The sequence below is a fragment of the Hippopotamus amphibius genome, chromosome 5 (genome assembly GCF_030028045.1).
Source record: "Hippopotamus amphibius kiboko isolate mHipAmp2 chromosome 5, mHipAmp2.hap2, whole genome shotgun sequence".
In the NCBI taxonomy this organism is placed as follows: Eukaryota; Metazoa; Chordata; class Mammalia; order Artiodactyla; family Hippopotamidae; genus Hippopotamus; species Hippopotamus amphibius.
In genome coordinates this window covers 6,843,590-6,864,474 of record NC_080190.1, presented here as the reverse complement: position 1 = coordinate 6,864,474, position 20,885 = coordinate 6,843,590, and the positions used below count along the sequence as shown (strand labels likewise).

The 20,885-nt window shown below is 48.5% G+C and overlaps 1 pseudogene; it reads right to left on the bottom strand.

The window, feature by feature from the left end:
• LOC130854165 (40S ribosomal protein S27-like) overlaps positions 1–20,173 on the bottom strand; it is a 121,696-nt pseudogene extending 101,523 nt beyond the window's left edge.
• Between the last annotated feature and the right edge of the window lie 712 nt (positions 20,174–20,885).

Genomic DNA, 20,885 nt, shown 5'->3' with positions numbered 1-20,885 from the left:
TTTATAGGAACACACTGTGGCACCACACTGAGATTCAATATATGTAAATATTAAGCAACCAGGGGTACAAAAGTGCCAAAAGTTGTCCTATTGCACAGTTTCAATGTGTCTCTGTAGTTTCGTTCCATTTTAATGGAATATGTTTTTCCCAACATACGGCCCAGAGGTAAATAGTCTCAACAATGGAATTGGCCTGGGACTGACTACACTTAAGAGACAGCTCAGCCCAGCAATCAGGAGCAAGGTTTCCGGGACTGGGGCTGGGGAGGGTGGGTCTTGTGTCCTTACCTATAAGCTGTAAATGAAGATGGAAACCACCTGACTTGCAGTTGTGAGAAATGGACACTGCACCAACGGTCAGATGTTTAAAATCGTGCCTGGCCCACGGACATGCTCCGCGAGCGCTGACGTCTTTCACGCTCTTCCTGCTACTGCACCGTGCCCCTGATTATCAACAGGGAGCGAGATGTGCGGGCTGGGGGGTGGGAAGTCGGGGAATTGCACATAGCTGGTTCTCATCCGGGACCCCAGTCCCCAAATTCCCACCAAGCTGGCCATTTAGTTCTATCTGGAGTAGCTGGGAGACAGCAGGTACCAGACCCGGGGGTGCGGGGCCCCAGGCTCCGTGGATCTGGGGTAAGATCTTGCCCACAGGGGCAGGCGATGGCTGGCTGGATGCCTTCACGCTGTGTGTGGAAACACCCTGGGAAACCTCACTGCCAGAACCCTGTGTCCCCACAGTCCTCCTTACGCTCTGATTTACTTCGGTCCATAGGAAGTTAGTATCCCTGTATCAAAGCACATCTTAGTCGTAACACTGAAAGTGTACATACTTGGAGCTGCCACAGGAAAGAGGAAAAACCTCTCAAACTAAGAGGATCAATCAGCAGATGTGTTCACGGTGGTCCTGCTTACTCTGCTGCTGTGGACTTTTCTGTGTTTAAACCGACCTCCCCCATGTTCATGAGAGTCATTAATGCCTGACGAGGAATGATGGGCCTTTGTATTTCACAAGTCAGAGAGCTTTCATTTCTGAGCAGGGTTTTCACAAAGTGACAGCTATAATCAAGTCCTAACAAATGACCATCCTGCACAAGAGAACTGCAAATAGAACTCTCGATGTTGAATACGCTTATTGTTCTTTCTTGTTTGCAAACATGTACTCAGTGAGATCTTGATTATTTCAGAGTTTGGGAAAACAAAATTGTCTTCCAGCCTGTTTGTGCACTGATTGATTTTTCTGGCTTCTGGAGAAATGCCCAACTCTTTTCGAAGAGCACCTCCTGTGCGTCCTACACCCTCCCCCTGGAAGAAAATTCTGGTTAAAGGCGGTGGGCCTAAAGAGTGTGAAGCTGGAGGCGGCAGGTGGGGACCATCGACATGGAGACAGACATGCACGTGGCACCCCTGGCCCACATTTGGCCCTCCACCAGTGGGCTCTGACCCCACGTAACAAGTCTCCGCTGATCACATGCTCATAAATTCAGCATGATTCTTCCCTTGCTTGTATAAAATGTAGTTATTTGAACATTATGTTTGGATTCCCAAGGAAAGGAATCATTCCCAACTTCTGAGAAGCTGCCAGACTCCAGGGAAGATAACAGAATCTGAAGACCTGGGCTTCTTGTCCTGATTCGGCCACTTGCTGTGTGACTTCAGACAACATAATTAGCTTCTCTGGACGTTGGTGTCATTAAAGTAATAAGGTCTGCTGTGCCTGCCTTTAAGGGGCTTTATGAGACTCAAACAGGCTAATACATTAGAAAAGTCTTAGAAGGTGCAAAGTATCACACAAATGTAAGGTATTTTACAATGACCTCATGCGAGGTGAGCTTCTATGAAATGCTTTGATGATGAAACATAAACTTTAGAAAATGAGCAGATGCACAGAGGACAAGTATTGTATGATTCCACTTACATGAGGAACCCAGAATTGGCAAATGCATAGAGACAGGAGCAGAATAGAGGTTACCTGGGGCTGGGGAGGAGTGGAGAGCTAGTGCTTAATGGGGACAGAGTTTCTGTTTGGGATGTTGAAGACACCCTGGGGATGGATGGTGATGGTGGTCACACAACACTGTGAATGTACTTAATGCCACTGAATTGCACACTTAAAAATGCTAAAGTTTATGTTATATATATTTTCCCACAGATGGCTTAGGAGACACAGGATTATTTACAAGGAATGTAACTTACATATAGTTGGAAACAGTTGTGTCCATGTCCAGCATGTTCTCTTTCTGAGGTTAAAGTATGTAAGAAGATAAATCATCATCAGAAGACATTTATTCTTTTGCCTTTTGACTGGTACTATTCATGCTCATTGGTGAGCATCCCTGGCCTTATGTCCTAACCAAGAGCGGCCTGGCTATTGGCCTGGTCCACTAGCCAGGACAATCTCTCATTCCTTAGATGGATATGAACAGACACTGCCTATGTGTGCTCACTCTCTCCTTTATCTCGTGTCCAGGGCTGACCGTTTCCCCTGCACAGAAGAATCTCTTTCCTTAGACTTGTTGTAACTGAATCAGGGAATGGACAAATTCCCTAGTTATAGATGACCTTATAATTTATCCTCCAAAACAGGATTTTTCAAGAAAGTGGGACCACAGCCATAAGTTGGAGCTGTCTTAGGAAAACCAGGGTGTGGGAATACTCTGTGTCTGTCCCCACCCATCAAGGCTGCTCTTACGGAGAAAGTCCTGGCCATTTCCTTCCCTCTTACCTCACTTTGTCCTCTCTCCAGGGAGGGGATCCAGGGAGAGAATTGAGTTATTCAGATGAATTTTGATAAACACTTTGGAATGGAAGCTGAAATTTGGGAAGATGGCTCAGAGTGAGTGGGAATGTTTTGTGGCCTATGAGGTGAAGAGCATGTTCGTTCTCCAGGGAAATGGAGGAGAAAGAGGGCAACGTGGGATGAAGCCCCCAGAAATGCAGGCCACCTGCTTGGTGGTTAGGGTGAGTGATTGGTTAATGGCATGGGTTTTATTTTGGGGTGATGAAATTTTGGAGCTAGACAGAGGTGGTGGTTGCACTACACTGAATGTACTAAATGCCACTGAATTGTTTGCTTTAAAATGGTTAAATTTATGTTATGTGAATTTCACCTGAATTGAAAAAAAAAAGACATGATCTTCCTAGCAGAGCTGGCACAGGAACACTGAGGACAGGGAAGCAGGGCTGGATTGGAGCTGAGGGTCCCACACAATCAGACTTCCAAGAAGCAGGGGGGCCCAGCTGCCATCTGGGTTACACTGCGGGGAGAGGGGCTCACTTCACTTTAGCCCACAAGAACGTAAATGTTAAACTTCCAGTCTCCAGCACATAGTAGCCAACTGTCTTTTCAAACATGTAGTGCAATAGACTATTCACTGTACACACATTTGAACAAGAAAAGGTTGAATGTAAAGGTATGAAAAAAAAATGTTCCAGCTAAGGTGAGCATAAAAAGAAAGCAGATGCAGTAAAATTAATACCAGACAAAACTGAAAATCATTACAGGAGGCAACAGGGATGTTTTATATTGATGAAAAGTTTAAGCCTGAGCTTTTATATACTTGACAACATAGCTTCAACATAGGCATTTAGAAAGATTAGAAGGGATTGATAAGCCTGCATTATACTTTAACACCTCTCTCTCAGAAATTGATCAAGTAGACCAAAAGTTTTTCCCACCAAAAGAACACCCAAACCCACATTCTTAGAAATTTAACAGCACAATTCAACATCATGTGTTTTGCTAGTGCTTTACTTAAGGGAAGGTCAGAGTTTTAAGGATATATAAATATTAGGAAAAAGAAAGGTTAAAAATGGATAAACTGGTTTAACAAGTGAAAAAAAGAACAACAGCATATTCACAAAGAAAGCAGAAGAAAGAAATTATAAAGCCAGCAAGAAATACACAGAATAAGATAATGGAATCCACAAAACCAATATGCTTTTTAAGAGATTAATTAAAACAGACAAACATAAGTCAAGTTTGGGTGAAGAAGAGATAGAAGGAGATAAAGAAAAGGCACAATACAAACTGTGCAGCATGAAAGGGGGAATGTAATTATAGTTATAATTAAGATTTTAAAAATCAGAAGAGTGCTTTGAGGTAAAAAAGTATTCTTTATACAACAGTTTAAAAACTTAAGGAGAATGAGTAGTTTTCTAGAAATACATATTACAAATATTGAGTTTAGAAAAAATAGAAATTGTAATGGGTCTATTAAACAAACTGAATCATAGTCAAAACTCTTCTCACACAAAGGGCCTCTGATCCGGCATGGTGACAGGTGAGTCCAAACCTTCAAGTGATAAGTAGATTATCTCTCATTTCTATAATGCCCCCCCCCAAAATACATAAATAAGTAAATAGAGGAAAAGTTTCCCCAACTCATTTCACTCATGTTAATATCAAAACCAGACAAGAACATTTAGAAAAGAGAAAGTATTGGCCAATTTTACGCAGCAGCTCCCTGGCTAAACCTCCTGCTGTTCTTGCCCCCTTAGTTTATCCTGTGCTTGCAGCTCAGCATGATGTATTTAAAGTAGATCAGACTGAGGCACCATCTACATACTCCGGCCCCGGCCTCCTCTCTGTGCTGGCCTCTACCTCGCCCCTTCGCTGCTCCGCAGGCTCACCAAGAGTACCCCTGCCCTGGGGCCTGTGCACTGGCTATCCCTCTGCCGGGACCACTCTCCTCCCCACATTCACATGGCTCCCTCCCACCTTCATTCAGCCTCTGCTCAAATATTCTCTGCTCAGATGCCTCCCTGACTGCTTTAAGATGGCAGGCACCCCCCTCCCCCCACCACCTCCCTCACCCTGGTGACTTTCTACATCGTCCATAGCATTACCTAGTGTTATGGTCTGAATTGTGTCTCCTCCCCCTCTCCCCACAAATTCATATTGACGCCCTAACCCCACTGTGATGGTATTTGGAGTTGGGGGCCTTTGGGAGGTACTTAGGTCTAGATGAAGTCACGAGGGTGGGGTCGTCATGATGGGATTAGTGCCCTTTTAAAAAGGGACCCTAAGAGAGCATAACTGCATCTTGACCAGGTAATGTCTATCTCAGGAATGCAAGAATAATTTAACACGAGAAAATTTGCTGATGTAACTTCTATGGGCTGACAAATGCCCACCACCACCACCACCAAAGATATTCCCGTCCTAATCCCTGGAACCTGTGAATATGTTACCTTGTGTAGCAAAAGAAATGCTGCAGGTGTGATTAAGTTAAAATGTGGAGCTTGGAATTCTATCCTGGATAACCCGGGGGTGGGGGTGGGGGGGCTGATGTAATCACAAGGATCATTATGAGAAAAGACAGGAGGGTCACAGAAGGAGAGGTGAGGACAGAACTAAAAATGAGAGAGAGAAAGGGGTGGGGAGAGAGGTTGGGATTTGAAGATGCGAAACTGCTGGCTTTGAAGATGGAGGAAGGTGCCATGAGCCAAGGAAAGCAGCAGCCTGTAGAAGATGGAAAAGAGAAGGAAACATTCCCCCCAGAGCCTCCAGAAGGCATGGAGCTGGGCTGACACCTTAATTTTATGGCTTTTGACCTTCAGAATTGTAAGATACTAAATGTGTTGTTTTAAGCTACTAAGTTTGTGGTGATTAGAGCAGCACTAGGAAGCTAACACAGTAACTTACATGAACAGATTAAAGCGGAAAATATCATCTCCATTGATGCCGAGAGAGAATTCAGCACCTGCCTATGATGTGGGCAGGCCAGACCCTCAGTGCTACTGGCAAGGCCAAGGTCAGCTATTTGTTATGGAGCACTGTTCCCGTGCAACTGAGTGTAACAGATGATCAGGGACTCTGGATTCTGACATTTCTGGGCAGGAATATTGGCTCACGAGGCAGTGTGTAAATTTGGACAAGTGACCTAATTTCTTGCATTACTTTTCTCGTGTGCAAAAAATCCACCTACAGCAAAAGCCGTCATGGGGTTACATGAGGTGGCCCGTGCAGCACTCCTGCAGTGGAGCCGGTGCTCACTGCGGGCTCAAAACAGTTAGCTCCTGCGGGCTGCCTGCCCTGGGACAGTGCCCTGCGGGTGTAGGGGAGCGACCCCATCACGCTGTTGGCGTCACTGTCTCCCAGAACCGCCAAGTGCCGCACCGCCCAGCCTCCTATTCCACCCAGTGCGGGTGGGGTCTGGACCTCAGGCTTGGGTGGACCCTACGTCCTCCACATGTGACGTCAGTACCCTGACCCCAGGATGAGGTCCCTCCAGAGCCCAGCCGCCTCCTCAGGCTTCGGGCCACCTGCACATGTGATTCCAGCCTCTCATCCAGCAACCGCAGGACACAGGGCGTGCCCACCCCTCCCCCACATATCCTCCAGCCTGCCTTTGAAGAACCCACTGCCAATAACAGCCTAATGACGACAGTAACAACGTGCACTGGTTGGGTCACAGCCCAGGGCAGGCCCTGCCCATCTGCTATCTGTTAGCTCACGGCAACCCTGCAGCGGAGCCACAGTGGAGGAAACCAGGGCCCCTGGGTGATGCCCAGGCCAGTGCTCTTCCTGCCTTCCCCCCCGCCCCGCCACCCACACCCCTCCTTGGTCTGGGTTTCCACAGCGCAGCAGCCAGCTCACGTTGACCAATAACAAGTGGGAAGATAGGAAAGTCTGTGCTTGGGGTCCACGACAAGGCCAACTCTCCCCAAATCCTCCGAGCCCAGCAGACGAGCATCCCCCTGGCTCAATGGGCCTAATTTTTGTGCTCAGAAAAATAAACCCAGAAGGTGAGTGCGTTCCTGCCATTCTCAACATCTATTTTAACTCCATACTTCACTAATCAGTCAATTTTACAGATTTTTCACTTGGAGGTTTTCAGAAGCCCAGAAGATTGATTATAGGAAATCGAATCCACTCAGAAGAGCCGAGCCCCGTTTCATCACTGGCCAGGCTCAGAATTGTTTCAACAATAACTGACTTTACCTGAATTAAACTGTACCTTTTCTGTAGGGAAAAAAAAAAATGACTAACACCTAGTAGTCTTGAAATTTCCATACCATTGTGACAACTCCTAATCCAAAATTCCTTCTTTGGTCCCACTGACTAGCCCGTGAACAGTCGCCTGCAGCAAAATCCAAAGCTGACCATGTCAACCTCCTGCTTCCGGGAGCGGAGACTCTCTGTGGAGTCCTAGCTCTCTAAAGCGTCACCTTGCTCCCCTTCCCGTGCACTCTCTGCTCATCACCTGAAAAATCACTCAACGGAAAAAATAAAAATAAAAACTTAAAAATTAAAAATTAAAAAAAAAATCACTCAACAGGTGAGAGGTGTTCTCATCACGGATTTTTCTTCTTAGAAAAATAGGGAAAAAACACTCTTTCATTATAAAATGTAACCACATTAGAGACAATTTGGAAAATGGAAAAAAAACAAAAAACACCCATCACACTGGCAAAACGAGCCAGCTAATGGTTTATGGTGAATGCCCACATGGCGGTCCTTGCAGATGTCCAGCTGAGGTGCACCCTCATGGTGACGGGCTCCATGGCCTCCCAGCAGGTGTGGCTTCCTCTTCAGGGTGTGACCACGCGTGCACGTGTGGGTCCTCATCACTTTTGCGGTTGCTCCCCCCATCCATTCCTCATTTTCGGTCTTGTTCTTTTGCCTTTCCTTCCAGGCAACGTTCTTCAAGAGGTGAGTCTCTCATTATACGTGCTCTCAAATTCCGCACATGCAGGAGGAAATGAAGAGAGAGCAAGTGGAATCTGCCCTTCTGCTTGGGGGAAGAGGGCCCACGTGCGCACAGGGTTCACCCACCCCTGGGGGCCGCACAACTCCCCGGAATTAGTAACATCTCACTGCTTCAAACAACTTGCTGAAAAATCCTGCAATGAAACCTCCCGCGTGTGTGCAGATACAGCATTGTGGCCCAGTATCTCAGGGTGAGCACTGGGCAGAGGCCCCAAACGTGAATAAGTGTCCCTGATGGTGATCTTTCACAAGGGGCTCGCTGCTCGCAGCCGCCTGTAAATGTGAGCCTCAGGTTCCCCATCTGTAAATGTGAGCAGTCTCTAAGGACCCCCATGGGGGGCATGCCCTGGCTCCCCAGCCACCACTCCCCCCTTGTGGGAGCTGTGACCGAGACACCCACCCCCCTACACCCGGCCCCTGCCCTGGACGTCGAGGACCCGTGCTGGTCTGAGGACAAATGAAGGCTCAGCTCCTCGTCCTGGGATGTGCCTCGTGTCCAGCCCCGACACCCCTACTCCAGGCCAGGAAACTGGGCTTGGGTCCGATTCATTCAGGCAGCAAACACAAGTGAGCTTCTGCTCAGAGCTGGGCGCTGCGGCAGGATGTGCAGAGGAGCTCGTCCTCCCCAGGGCAGCCAGGGTAGGCGGACAGGACAGCACAGCACTGTCTTCATGCCTGCCTCTTCTACCTGTGCCCCTGTGCTCAGACCAATGAGTCGATTTGCCTGGTTCCCTGGACCTGGACCTGGACCTGGCCTGCACCTGTGACCTGCCTAGTAGCCACACCACACTCCCACTCCCACCCTTGACTGTGCCCTTCTCCCTTAGGGACTTAGACTTTAGCCCTGAGCCTGGGTCTGGGGCCTGAGGCCAGGATTTCTAAGAACTCACTCCTCCCAGCCTCCCTGACTGAGCTGCCCTCTCCTGCTTAGACCGCGACACTCAGGGTTAGGCATCCTGAGCGCCTCACAGCCTGGGAAGAGCCCCACACTGCGGGGCATCTGCTCAGACCCTCTTCTCTCTGCACTGTCCCTCCCACCACAGGGGCCGTGCCCCCAGCAGCCACCGCACCCTGCCCCCCTGGCCATAACTGACCTGCCTACGAGGGAACATGTGGCGTAGGTTAGGATTCTCAGAAAAACACTAGATGCCCAGCTAAGTTTGAATTTCAAATAAACAATGGGTCATGTATAGCATAAGTATTTCACTATGTAGTACTTAGGCATCCTTTATCTTAACTGGCTAAATGTAATCACTCCACCCAAGCTAGACCAATCAAATTCTCTCTGGCAGAATTTTGAAGCTAGAGTTCAGTAAGACTATAAGGTAATATCTTGGGGTGAGAGCAGGGTAGGTAGATTCCACCAGGTAGGAAGAGAGGAGACAAATTAGATCTCCAAAGAGAGAGACTGAAGCTGAAGGAGGCGAGCGGGAGCCGCTTTCTTCTGAGTCATGATGGGGACATTTCCTAAGAACTGGCCCATTCCTGGCTTCAGTTTCCTAGGATGCCCTGGCGTCCTTATAATTAATACCCTCTCCAGGTGAGGGGTCTCGCCCAGCATGTTTTAGGTATAACCCATCCCTTGGAACCTGGGCAGACTAGCTGGTGTGAATGGTCCCCTCCATGTCCCAGGCATCACTCTGGATTCCTCTCTCCCCCCACCACACCCCTGCATCCAAGTCCTGTCTACTCCATCTCCCAAGTCTATGTTAGCTCTGTCTTCTCTCCGTCCCAGTGCCTGCCACCACCCTGCTTCTGGCCACTGGCATTTCCTGCCCGGATTAATATAATGGCTTCCCATTTTCCTTGTCTCCAGTATTCTCTACCCTCCAGCCAAAGCAATTGTCCTAAGACATAAATCTGACTTGATCCCCAAACCCTCCACCTGAAATTCTTCTGCGGTTTGCCCCCCCAGAGCACAGAGGTTCCTCCGTGACCTGCCTTCTGGTGAGTTGCTCAGCACACCTCTTACCTTGTTGTGCCCCCACCCCATTCTAGACTCTGGTCACACTGACCAGCTTTCACATCCTCCTCCAGACTCTCTCTCCCCTCAGGGCCTTTACACCTGCTGCCCTTCCTACCCCTCTTCACCTGGCTCTCTCCCACCTTTGAGGGACCCAGTCTGGGGTCACCACCCACCTTGACACTTGCCATCTACTTCCTAGCAGGTGTGACAAGTGCTTCCCCTGCACTGTGCCCTGAATCTCTGGAACACCTGCAGCAGCAGCACCTGGGAGCATGTTAGAAATGCAAATTCCCAAGAGCCTCCCTACCCCAAACCCCCTGAATCAGAAAATATCTGGGGTGGGGTCCAGCAATCAGTGTTTCAACTAGCCCTCCAGGTGGGTCTGATGCTCACCAATGTTTGATTACTGCTGCTATACTGTAATTGTATATTTATTTGTTTGAAATACATAGTTTGAAAGCCTTGAGAAGAGCAGAAGGGCCATGGCACCTTCATCAGCAAATACAGTAACTGCACGTGATCGATTCTTGGTAAATGTTTGTGGATGGAAGGAAAGGGGAGAAAAAGGGAAACTAGAAGGAAGGATGGGAGGAAGGCAGGCGGTCACAATCCTGCCTGCAGCACACTTGCTCCTTCTGACCCTCCAAGCGTTTCTAGACCCAGCCACCCATTTGGACATTTCCCTGGATCTCCCTCCTGCCTGACATAAGGCTGGGCATAGAGACAGGGCAGGACTCAGGCTCTGGGCACCTGCCATCTCTATTTCAGCAGGGGCAGCAGGACTTGCCCAGCTCCCCGTGGGCCCCACAGTTCTTGCATGGAGTTGGGTGCTTGAGGAGGCCCAATGAGCTCTGCGTTTGCACAAATGGCCAGAGACGGTGTTGGAGCTTGTCAGCGTGAAGAGGCTACGGCTCTGTTGTCCCCGCCCCCTAAGGCTGCTTCAGACCCTGTGTTCTGGCACGTCTTCCAGCTCTCCATCTGAGGCAGGAGGAAGGGCTCTGAGATGAGCATCGATTCTTTTTATTTTCAGTGATACGCACTGACCATGGTCCCCAACTGGGCAGTCCATGGCAGCCCTGCTGTCCCATTTCCGATCTCCACTCCCCAGGCCTGCTTCTGAGTCAACACATCTCTAGTTGCCAGGCCTGAGCCATCACCAGCGTAGCTAAAAGGAATGGGCAGAGGTCAGTGGGAAAACTCAAGAAGTGAGTCACCCACAGAGGAGGGAGGGGCCTGGCCTCTGGTGCAGGAGCTTCTGGAAGGGATCTCCCGACTGGCTGCCACCAGCACCCCTCCCTCACACAATGAGAAGGCCATACAAGGACAGGCTCAGGCCCACCTTCCCAAAGAGAGGAGTTGGAAGGACGTGGGGGGAATGGTTGGCTGCTGAGTGCCAGACTCTTACGCAGAAGAAAGAGCAGCCGTCTTCAAACTGGCAGTAAGACAACCTGGTCCAGACAGAACCACAGCTCCCCCATCACTGCCCCGAAAAGTGAGACCCTCATTGCAGAACTCCAGCTGGGGTGGGGCTCCTCCTACAGGAAGAGGCTCCCACTTTCCCCTGAGTTGTTAATAATAATCTCACACTTGAAAAGCTCTTCACCAATTTCAAAGCCTGTATCTCACTTAATCCTCTCCTGGGAAGATATAAGATTTCAACACATCCTGTAGTAGATGAGAAAATTGAGGCTCAGAGAGGTTAGGGCCCAGGTGAGGAAGGAAAGAAACAGAGAGCAGGGGCCAGTTCTCATTCCCCTGCCCAAGCCCCTCACTCAATCAGACAAGGGCGAAACTAACAAAAACAAAGAAACAATCAGAAAAGCCTGTATAGAGAAGGCTCTGTTCCAGCTGGTCCAAGTAGAGAGGAGGCTGCAGAGGCTTTAACTGTCACAGCCTCTTAGAACGTGGGAAGGATGTGGGAACTGGAGGATACAGAGGCAGGACTGCCCTCTGGGTATTTTCTGGGGGGGTTTCGCGCTGCTTACACTGCTTAAGCTTATGGAGGGAGTTGCGTCCTCCTCTCTCTACCCCAGGCCACTGCTGACCACCCACCCCACCCCCCTCAACCCCAGGCAGGCAATTGATCTAATGGGAGCCCCCTACAGGCTGATCAGTAACTTAGGACCTATGTCCTTCATTTGATAAAACAAGCTGGGCCAATCTGATTCCTTTCTCAAAAAAGGCAGCATGAGAAAACTAAGAGATTGGGACAGTTGACTGCAGGGATTAATCACGAGTTTGCGTAGAGGGGGCCGGAGAAATTGTGATGGGTTCCATGTGGCTGGTGATGGAGTGGAGACTAGGAACCTGAGGGAGGGAAAAGCGGGATCCAGGCAGATGTAAAAAGAGATGGTGTCCTGGGAAAGACCACATGGCTGTCCCACCACTGTCCCTACTCCCGTAAGAACCACTCTATCTGGAAACCCATATTCCTGAGCCATTCCTGCTGTGCTTCCAACAGACCTTCCTTCGCTGAAGCTACTGTGGGTGAGTTTTATTCCTATTTGAATTATTTAAAATCAGAGAAAAGGAAGCACTCACTTCTAACCCACTTTCGACATTTGTGGAAACTAAAGACCACAGCTAATCAAAGAACTTGAACCCAGGCTGCCCAGTGATACCCCAGGGTCCCAGTCACAGCCCTCACAGTGATGGACTTCGAGTTACAGAGCTCAAGAGGGCAAGATACATGCTTCCCTTTTTAAACTAAACACAAATCAGTCTGTTTCTAAATACAACCCCATAGAAAGACCTGAAAATCTCTTGGCATCTCATTAGTATTTCAAGGAAGCATTACATGAAGCATTGTCTATGAAAAAGTAAGGAGATCTGATTTCGTAAATGTGAGATGCTGAATACCACCCAGCCATTTCTATTTGGGTCTTACCTGAAATGCATGAATAACAAAAGCCTAGCTGATGACCTTAGCCTACAGGAGCAACTGCTGAAGGCTACAATATATTTGCCAAGTCCAAAAGCAATTTTGTTTTAGCTTTCTTGCTTGGCCAGAGGAGTTTGGCATGTGCAAGGGTTGACTCAATTTGGCTCTCTTGTTAAAACATAAGACTTGGAAAAATTAAATACATTTGTGGGGACTTCCCTGGTGGTCCAGTGGTTAAGAATCTGTGTTGCAATTCAGGGCACACGGGTTCAATCCCTGGTCCGGGAACTAAGATCCCACATGCCGCAGGGCAACTAAGTCCCTGTGTCACAGCTAAAGAGAAGCTGATGCGCTGCAATGAAGAGCCCTCATGCCACAACGAAAGATCCCATGTGCTGTAACTAAGACCCAACGCAGCCAAATATATATATATAATAAACAAGTATTTAAAAAAATATTTGTGAAATCTAAGCATACTTCTGTCTATTAATGTCCACATATTTTTGGTTTAATTTTCAGCTAATAATAATAGCTAACATTTACTATGCGCTTAGCATGTGCAAGGAACTTTTAACTAATAATCATATTTAATCTTCACAGTAACCCTATGGGACAAGTATATTATTACAGACATGAAAATAATTATTATATGGAGACCTCCCAGGAACTTGCCCAAGATGCACAGCCAGGAAGTGGCGACGCCAGGCCTCCACCTCGGAGGCCCAGTCTCTCTCAACCTTTCAGCCATCTCGCCCCAGGGGAGGTTAGCTAAGGAAACAGATGATTGCTTGTTTGTTTGAGGTACAGACAGGGAAGATAATTCAGGAATTTGTAATTGCTCATCCCTGCTGGGGGATATTAGCTAGACATTAGCCGTGACACGTGAATCATGACACTTGTTTCCGGCTGAGTTATTACCTATGCACAGTGCTGCTCACCAGCTTGCCTGCTTGCTTTAGAAAATGCTGGAAAAAGATGGTCTTCGCTGCTTCCAGCTGCTCCCCACTGCCGGTGGCTCAACCTGAAATCCAGGGGCACCCCCTCCCCACATTGTTAGTGGGCGATCTCTGGCTTCAGTTCTACATCTGTAGGGTGAGTTGTCGCCCCGGCACATTTTTTAGGGAGGTTGATGTATCACAGGCAGCTACTCAGACACTTTCTGGGAACGCTGACTGCAGGTCCTTGGGGACGACAGCAGATGCTCAGCGATCCTTGATGGAATGCGTCCTCAGGGTCCCCAGGGCCACTAGCCTTTACTCTGGTCAGGCGCCCCGGGGCAGGAACTGACCTCTGGGAGCCTCCTTTGTCCCTACTCTTGAGCTCCTGGGAGACCTGAGCTGCCCTGGCTGCCCCCAAGAGGGAACTGGACAGATTCCTAGCGAGATCTGGGGTGGAGACCTGCCCAGGTGCTGCCCCTCCTGCTGGGCAGGCCACTATCCCTCTCTGTGCTTCAGCTTCCTTATCTGTCCAAAAGAAGAGGTACCAGTGGACTGGGGATGTGGGGAGCGGGGGAGGTGAGGGGGGAGGGTTCAGCTGTGACTCAGTGAGGCAGAGACACTGTCCTGCTTACTCCTGGGACGCAGGGCCAGCCCAGGGCCTGTCTCCTAGTAGATCTTCCACCAGTATTTCCATCCCATTTCTGGGGATACACAAGGCCTTCACTTTTATCATGAAGTCTGGAGTGAAAATTGTCATTCGTGTGCTTTAAAATATAGGAGGGGAAACACTTTTCATCTATTCAAAACAAAACAAAACTCAGCTCCCCCTCTGTGTTCTAGTCTGGAAGGATTTCCTTATTCCCCAGACACCGCCTGGTGCTTTCCTGCCCTTTCTCATTCTGTTCCCTCCTGTCTGTCCTTTAGGAATCAGCCTGAAGTCCCCTGTGATGCCCTCACCTCTGGAAACCTCTCTAGCTAGAATTCACGCATTCTCCTGTGTGCCCCGGCCCCTGCAGGGCATTATATAACTCTGACTTGTATTTGAACCATTCAGTCATTCAACAAACACACCCTGAGCCCTTCCTCTCTGCCCAAAGGATGTTCAACAGAGGCCAAAGGAGCCTCATGGTGTCCAAGGCAGGTAAAAGGCATAGGAGGAAACGTAACCAAATAAGCCTACATACGCTCCCAAACTCTGTCCACCCAGTTTATACTCTTGTTTATATTTCCAAGCTATATAGAATTTCATTCCTTTTTAAAAAAAACTAACACTGCTGTTCTTTGCATGGAACACCTATCAAAATATACCACACAAATGTGGTACAAATGAGGCCTTCGAGTGGAGTGTGATTATTAAGGGCACTGGAGATTTCCTTCTTCCTGTACCTGCATTTCCTGGGCCCAGGCCCACCTGATGTCCAACACACAGGAAAGGTATGGATGGCTCCCCTGGGCAGAAAAGGGGCAGGAAGAGATTAGGATGAATTCTCAAGCGTGACTACTGCCTGGGGTAAGGCCAAGTGGTCTTCCTTATTTAAATAAATGATTTAAATAAAAGGACCACCACTCCTTACCTCTCCCCTATAGAAACTACAAAAACAGATGGTTTCCACTTAGATTTCTCCAACATCCATGGACCCAACCCTCCCATCCCCATGCCAGAAACCTGAAGATGGGGGAGGGGTGGTGTGGTTCACAGGAAAGCCCTTGTCCCCTCCCCCACTACCCCCCCTCTGTCTCCTGCATTTTCCTTCCATCCTCCTCACAGGTCCTCCCCTGTCCCCTAACCTTCCCTCCCTTCAAGCACCCCCCAGCCATCCAGCATTTTTCTCCTTTAACACAACACTCAACCATATTGATTAACACTGAAACTTCACAGCATACAGGAGTAAGGCTGTGGGATGACTGTTACCTCTAAAAGGTTGGCGGGGGGTTGACAGCAAAGTCAGGGACCCGCTAAACCGTGGCCAGAACTCAGCAGCCACAGAGGGGTTCAGGGGGTGGGGGTGCATGGCGACTGCAGGACCTCGCATCTGGGGGTCAGAAGGGGAGACTCCTTTCTCCTCCTTCTCCTAGAAGGACAGAGCACCCACGGTTCCCCACCGCAATCCTAGGGTTGAAGATGACAGCCCCCCACCATCTGCCAAGCCCGAGCTGCTCCTGCCCCACCTGACAGCACCTGAGAATGGGGCCTCAGGAGTGCCCTGTGTCTGCTAGCAAAGAGTGGAAGGAAGGGGGCACTGACGGTGCGCAGAGGGCAGGGCAGGGTAAGAACCAAGGGAAGGCGGGTGTTGGGGGAAGAGGCTGCACCTGGCCCATCTCTGGTTCAGTCCAGGCCTCTCCCAGGACCCACAAGGGGCGCACAGAAAGCATATGCCTAAGGAAAAGAGATATGATTTCCCCAGGGAGAGGGGAGAAGCATGCTGTGGGGGCCCAGCCAGGTCCTAGCCCCAGGCCAGGGCACCGGACTCCCTTGCTGTGCTCTTTCCCCTCCCGTGACCTCCTCTCACTTTACTTTTCTTTCCAGGCAGACTGTACATTCTGAGGTCAGGACTGTGCTCTCCCAGTTCATCTCAGTATCCAGCACAGTGCAGTGATGTGTAAGTTCTTACTAAAATTTTTTTTGAATGAAAAAAAAAAGAAGTGATGAAGGAATGAATGAAGGAAACCCCTTGGGCCCAAGATTGGCATATGTTTAGATTGTAGTTACAGAGAATCTTCTTCTTATTTATCAAAACCAACTTTGTGGGTTAAAAAAAGAAGATGCATTTAATTCATTCACCTACCACTGAATCACCTACTATGTGATATTTGTATTTGGGAGTTTATTGGCCCTGAGGGATCTTTGTATCTGAGAACATTCTTAGACTCTCCTACTGCTCTAAAATTCAACTTGGAATTCCAACAGTCATGTAACTAGGAGTAGAAAAGAGACAGTCCTTTTAACTGAGCATCCTTGTAGGGTTTTTTCCCCCTATCATGAAACATATTCAAGAATGACAAGATGTCAATAGATTCCTGTTTTCAAACATCTCTCTGAAAATCCAAACCCTGCACCACATCTCCCTGTCTGTCTAAACAGGTAATTATACGTTGTGTATTAAAGTCTTATATCTCTGACCTATCCAGTGCACAGAAAACAGTTTAACCTTTAAACCAAGTCATGTACACCATTTTACTCCTAGAAAGATGAATTTATGTTACTCCGTCAAATCAGTATCAACCTGACCTTTAAACACATCAGTGTTTCTTGGAAAAATATTATGGCTGGGATGCCTACCTACCGAGGTTAACAATATTTGCTGCTCCTACCCAGCGCTGAGCCATGCTGCGCAGAGGCCTATCAGGATAAGGGGGCGGGAGGCAGCAGGATCCAGAGCTCTTCCGACAAACTCCACAGGATATGAAGAACAATGTAAATGCACCAGAGTTGGCAGATATATTTCTACATTATAGTTCCAGAGATAACAGCTAAGGTGAATCATTTCCCACCACCTACCATTGCAAATTATTTCAAATTCTGAAGGGGCCCTGTTTATTTCATTGGTAGCTGGCAATTTACTTAGCTGAAGATCATTATATTTATGTGTGTGTGAAATCCTCACAATAATTACACATTTGAGCTGTCTCGGATGTGCTATACGTAGTCTCATTAGTCATATACTTGGAAGGATATTACCACATTTTGGAGCAACCTTCGCAACGTACATCTAAAGCGCCCAACTGGATGTGAACTGTGATTCTCATGGTTTTCTTACATATCTGATTTATCAAACAGCAGGGCAGCCTGCATTCACACGCAAATGCTTACAGAACGCTGGGAAATTGTCTTAATTTCTCTTTTCTCTAGATCACTTCTGTGCGGCAGCCCTGGAAGATACTGTATTGGGCAGTGGGGAGAACAAAACTAGCTGAGATCTAAAATTACTTGAGGCGCTTACCAGAAAGTTCCATAATGGGAAATGTTTATAAGATCGTATGCGTCTTCCCCAACCGTAAAGTCATCGAAGGGGAAGGGGAAGGCAGTTGAAATTTCCGGTGTTGTCAAGCAAGTGTCCCCAGGTTGAACCCTCAGGACAACCTTTGCAAGGCTGCCGGGTTTATCTGAAAGGTCTATTTTGTCATTTTAAAGCCAGAGATTATTAGAGGGAACCGACCGCCTGATGGCTTTGCCCATCTCTGCCTTCCGCACGTTTATTTCAGAAGAATCCACTATTATTATCAACAGGGCGATTCTCAGAACATCTCTAACCTTGATAGCAAATAACCATGATAGGGGAACAATTCCCCTCCTCAGCAACGATTCTAAGAGAAGATGGCAATTCATGAGCAGAGAACACGGATAGAACCACTTAGCCCAGGTTGGTGGGGGGGGGGCGTCTATTGTATGTACCATGGTTTGCCAGGGCACACAGTCTGTGTGATCATTGCATTAACATGTGACACCCCCCCCAAGGAGATGGTAAACCCCATGAGCTCACGGACTGCACCTGCTTACGTTCCCCTTCACATCCTCAGCACCTAGTACAGTGCCTAGCACACAGTAGTGCTCGATAAATATTTATTAGAAACTGAGATGTAACTGAAGGGGTTATGTGGACCAGCTCTGTGCATTTCGCCTTTAGCTGGGTAGTATGACTGTCTGATATTCAACAGGCATGAGACTGAGAAGTCACGCGTGACTGAAGCCAGAGTCTCCAGACCATCAGGCTCTATCACATTCCATTTATTAAACAATGACTTAATGAGCACCTGCTGCATGCCAGGAACTGTGGTAGGAACAAGTCACAGGGATGCAGCCCACACAGAGCTGCTGGTCTAATAGGAAAACATGGAAATACAGACCTTTAGAAAGAGCTCCCAAGAGAGGAGATTCCCAAACCAGGAAAAATAGTCATCAAATGAGTACAGAATAGAGCCAAGAGAATATGCTCCATTACTACCACTGTATCACAAAGTACCCAAAGCTTGGTGGCTTAGGAGGGGACTTTGAGGGGTGATGGAAAAGTTCTATATCTTGGTTGTGATGCTGGTGACTATACGTTTGTCAAAACTCACCAAACTGTACATCTAAACAGGGTGAGTTTTACTTAAAGTAAGTTATACCTTAATAAACTAACTTTAAAAACTAAAACAAATTTTAAAAACAACTTTAGAGGCTGAAAGCAACAGCCATTGATTATACTCATGGATACTTTGGATTGGGAATCTGGGCTGACATAGCAGGGATACTTATCCTGGGGTCTCAGCTGGGAAGAGCTATAGGCTGGATGTGTCTAAAATGGCTGAGGGCTGAGTCACTAGGAGACCCCTGCTCTCACATGTCAGGTGCCTGGGCTCTGGGCTGGGGTGACTGGAAGAATGTCACCTGGAGCACCTCCATTCAGCATATCCTTGTTGAGTGCCTGCTGCATGCTAGGCACTGCTGTGGACACTGAGAATGTAGCAGTTAACACAATACACAAATCCTTGCCCTGTTGGAGTTGACAGTCACATGGAAGACAGGCAGTAAATAATAAACATTATAAATAAGTAAACTGATGGTATGTTGGAGGTAATGCGTGCATCGAATAAAACCTTAAACCAGGCGAGGGGGACGGAGAGGTGGAGGAGAGACTATGTGATGGCATCTCCTCCAGTCCTGATATTTTGCCCTGCCCATGCCGTGGTGTAAAATGATGTCTTGTGGTTTTAATTGCATTTTCCTGGTTAGCAGAGAGCTGAGCAACCCTTCAGATGTGTGGCAAACTGCTATCTGGTCACCATACGCGGTTCCTCTCTCTTCTGGGTCCGGTTGGATCATACTTCCCAGCCTCCCATGCCACCATTGGCTGTGGCCTCAGGGTTCCAACCAGTAAAAGGTGAGCAGTAGTGTCCTCACCATTTCCAAGTCCAACCTATAAAAACCTCTTTTCTTCTTCCAGCCACCCAGCTCCGAGGGCAACTTTGCAAGTCGCATCGTAAGGATGGCAGGGGGCTTCCAGCAGCCTGGGCTCCTGGGGGCTGTGAGGAGAGAGCCCTGCCCTGCCCCTCACCTGTCTAGAACATGTGCCCCGTTTACATGAGCAAGAAATAAACTTCCGTCGTGGGGCCTCGACGTTACAGCACAAGCCCACCCCAACTAAGATGCATTTACGGCTCACTGGGTTTGTCTTCTGAGCACCGCCTGCTCAGACCCTTTGCCAGACTTAGGATGGGCTTGTTTCTTCTTGCTTCCTTATATGGAGGAGTCCTTTCCTTGCTCCTCAAAAGGTGGTCTGGGGAGCAGCAGCATAAGCTTCACCTGGGACCTTGTTAAAAATGCAGACTCGCAGGCCCCACCCACACCTGCTCAACCAGAACCCACGTTTTCAGATCTCCTGGTGATTCCTGTGCACCATAAAGTTCTGTCAATGTTAAAGCCCATTAACAAGTCCCAAGAAATAAAAATAGAACCTGGCTAATAAAATGAAGTCTAACCTTTTTTTTCCTTCGTGCTTAGTCTGGTGTCACTTGCTCACGGGGGCGGCGTACAGAAGCCTCGAACTCGGAGCTTCAGACCAGAGTTCCTGGTGCAAGATGGCCGCAGGAGACCTCCGCTGGAGGGCTGTGGGCAGAAGCGCTGCACACGACACCACGATCCAAGATGGCGGTGGCGGGCTGTGTGCAGAGAGCCTGCGCCCCGCACTGGACATGGCGCGTGGGCAGCGCATCTGCCCCGCCCAGTGAGAACCCCGCCCCCGCCCCCCCCTTGCCCAGATCCCTGTACAGCAGCCCCGCCCACCGGCCGTCGGGGAGAGCGTGTGCTCCAGAGCCCAGCTCACACTTCTCCATTCTGAGATCAGAGAATAAAGCTCTCCTGGGGACATCCCTGGTGGCACAGTGGTTAAGAATCTGCCTGCCAAGCGGGGGGGACACAGGTTCAATCCCTGGGTGGGGAAGATCCCACGTGCTGCGGAGCAACTAAGCCCCTGTGCCACAGCTACTGAGCCTGTGCTCTAGAGCCCACGCTCCAGCCACCACAATGAGAAGTCCCTGCACCGCAAGGAAGAGTAACCCCCACTCTCTGCAACTAGAGAAAGCCCGTGTGCAGCAACGAAGACCCAACACAGCCAATGAATAAATAAATTACAACAAAAAATAAATAATGCTCTCCTTTCCTTCTGAACCAAACTCGCTCTCTTTCTGTTGGCTCAGATGACACCCAGCAGAAGGACCTTTGTTGGGGACTGATCAGGAGGGTTGGTAACAGTTTGAGCACCCCTGCGTCACACATTCTGCAGTAATTCATCTTTTATGTGCATCGAATTCATTTTCTTCCAGTATATTGCTCTTTCCGTTTTTTGGCTCTATCGTCTCATGTACAGATTTTTTTAAAATGTTTAACACTGTAACATTTACCAAAAT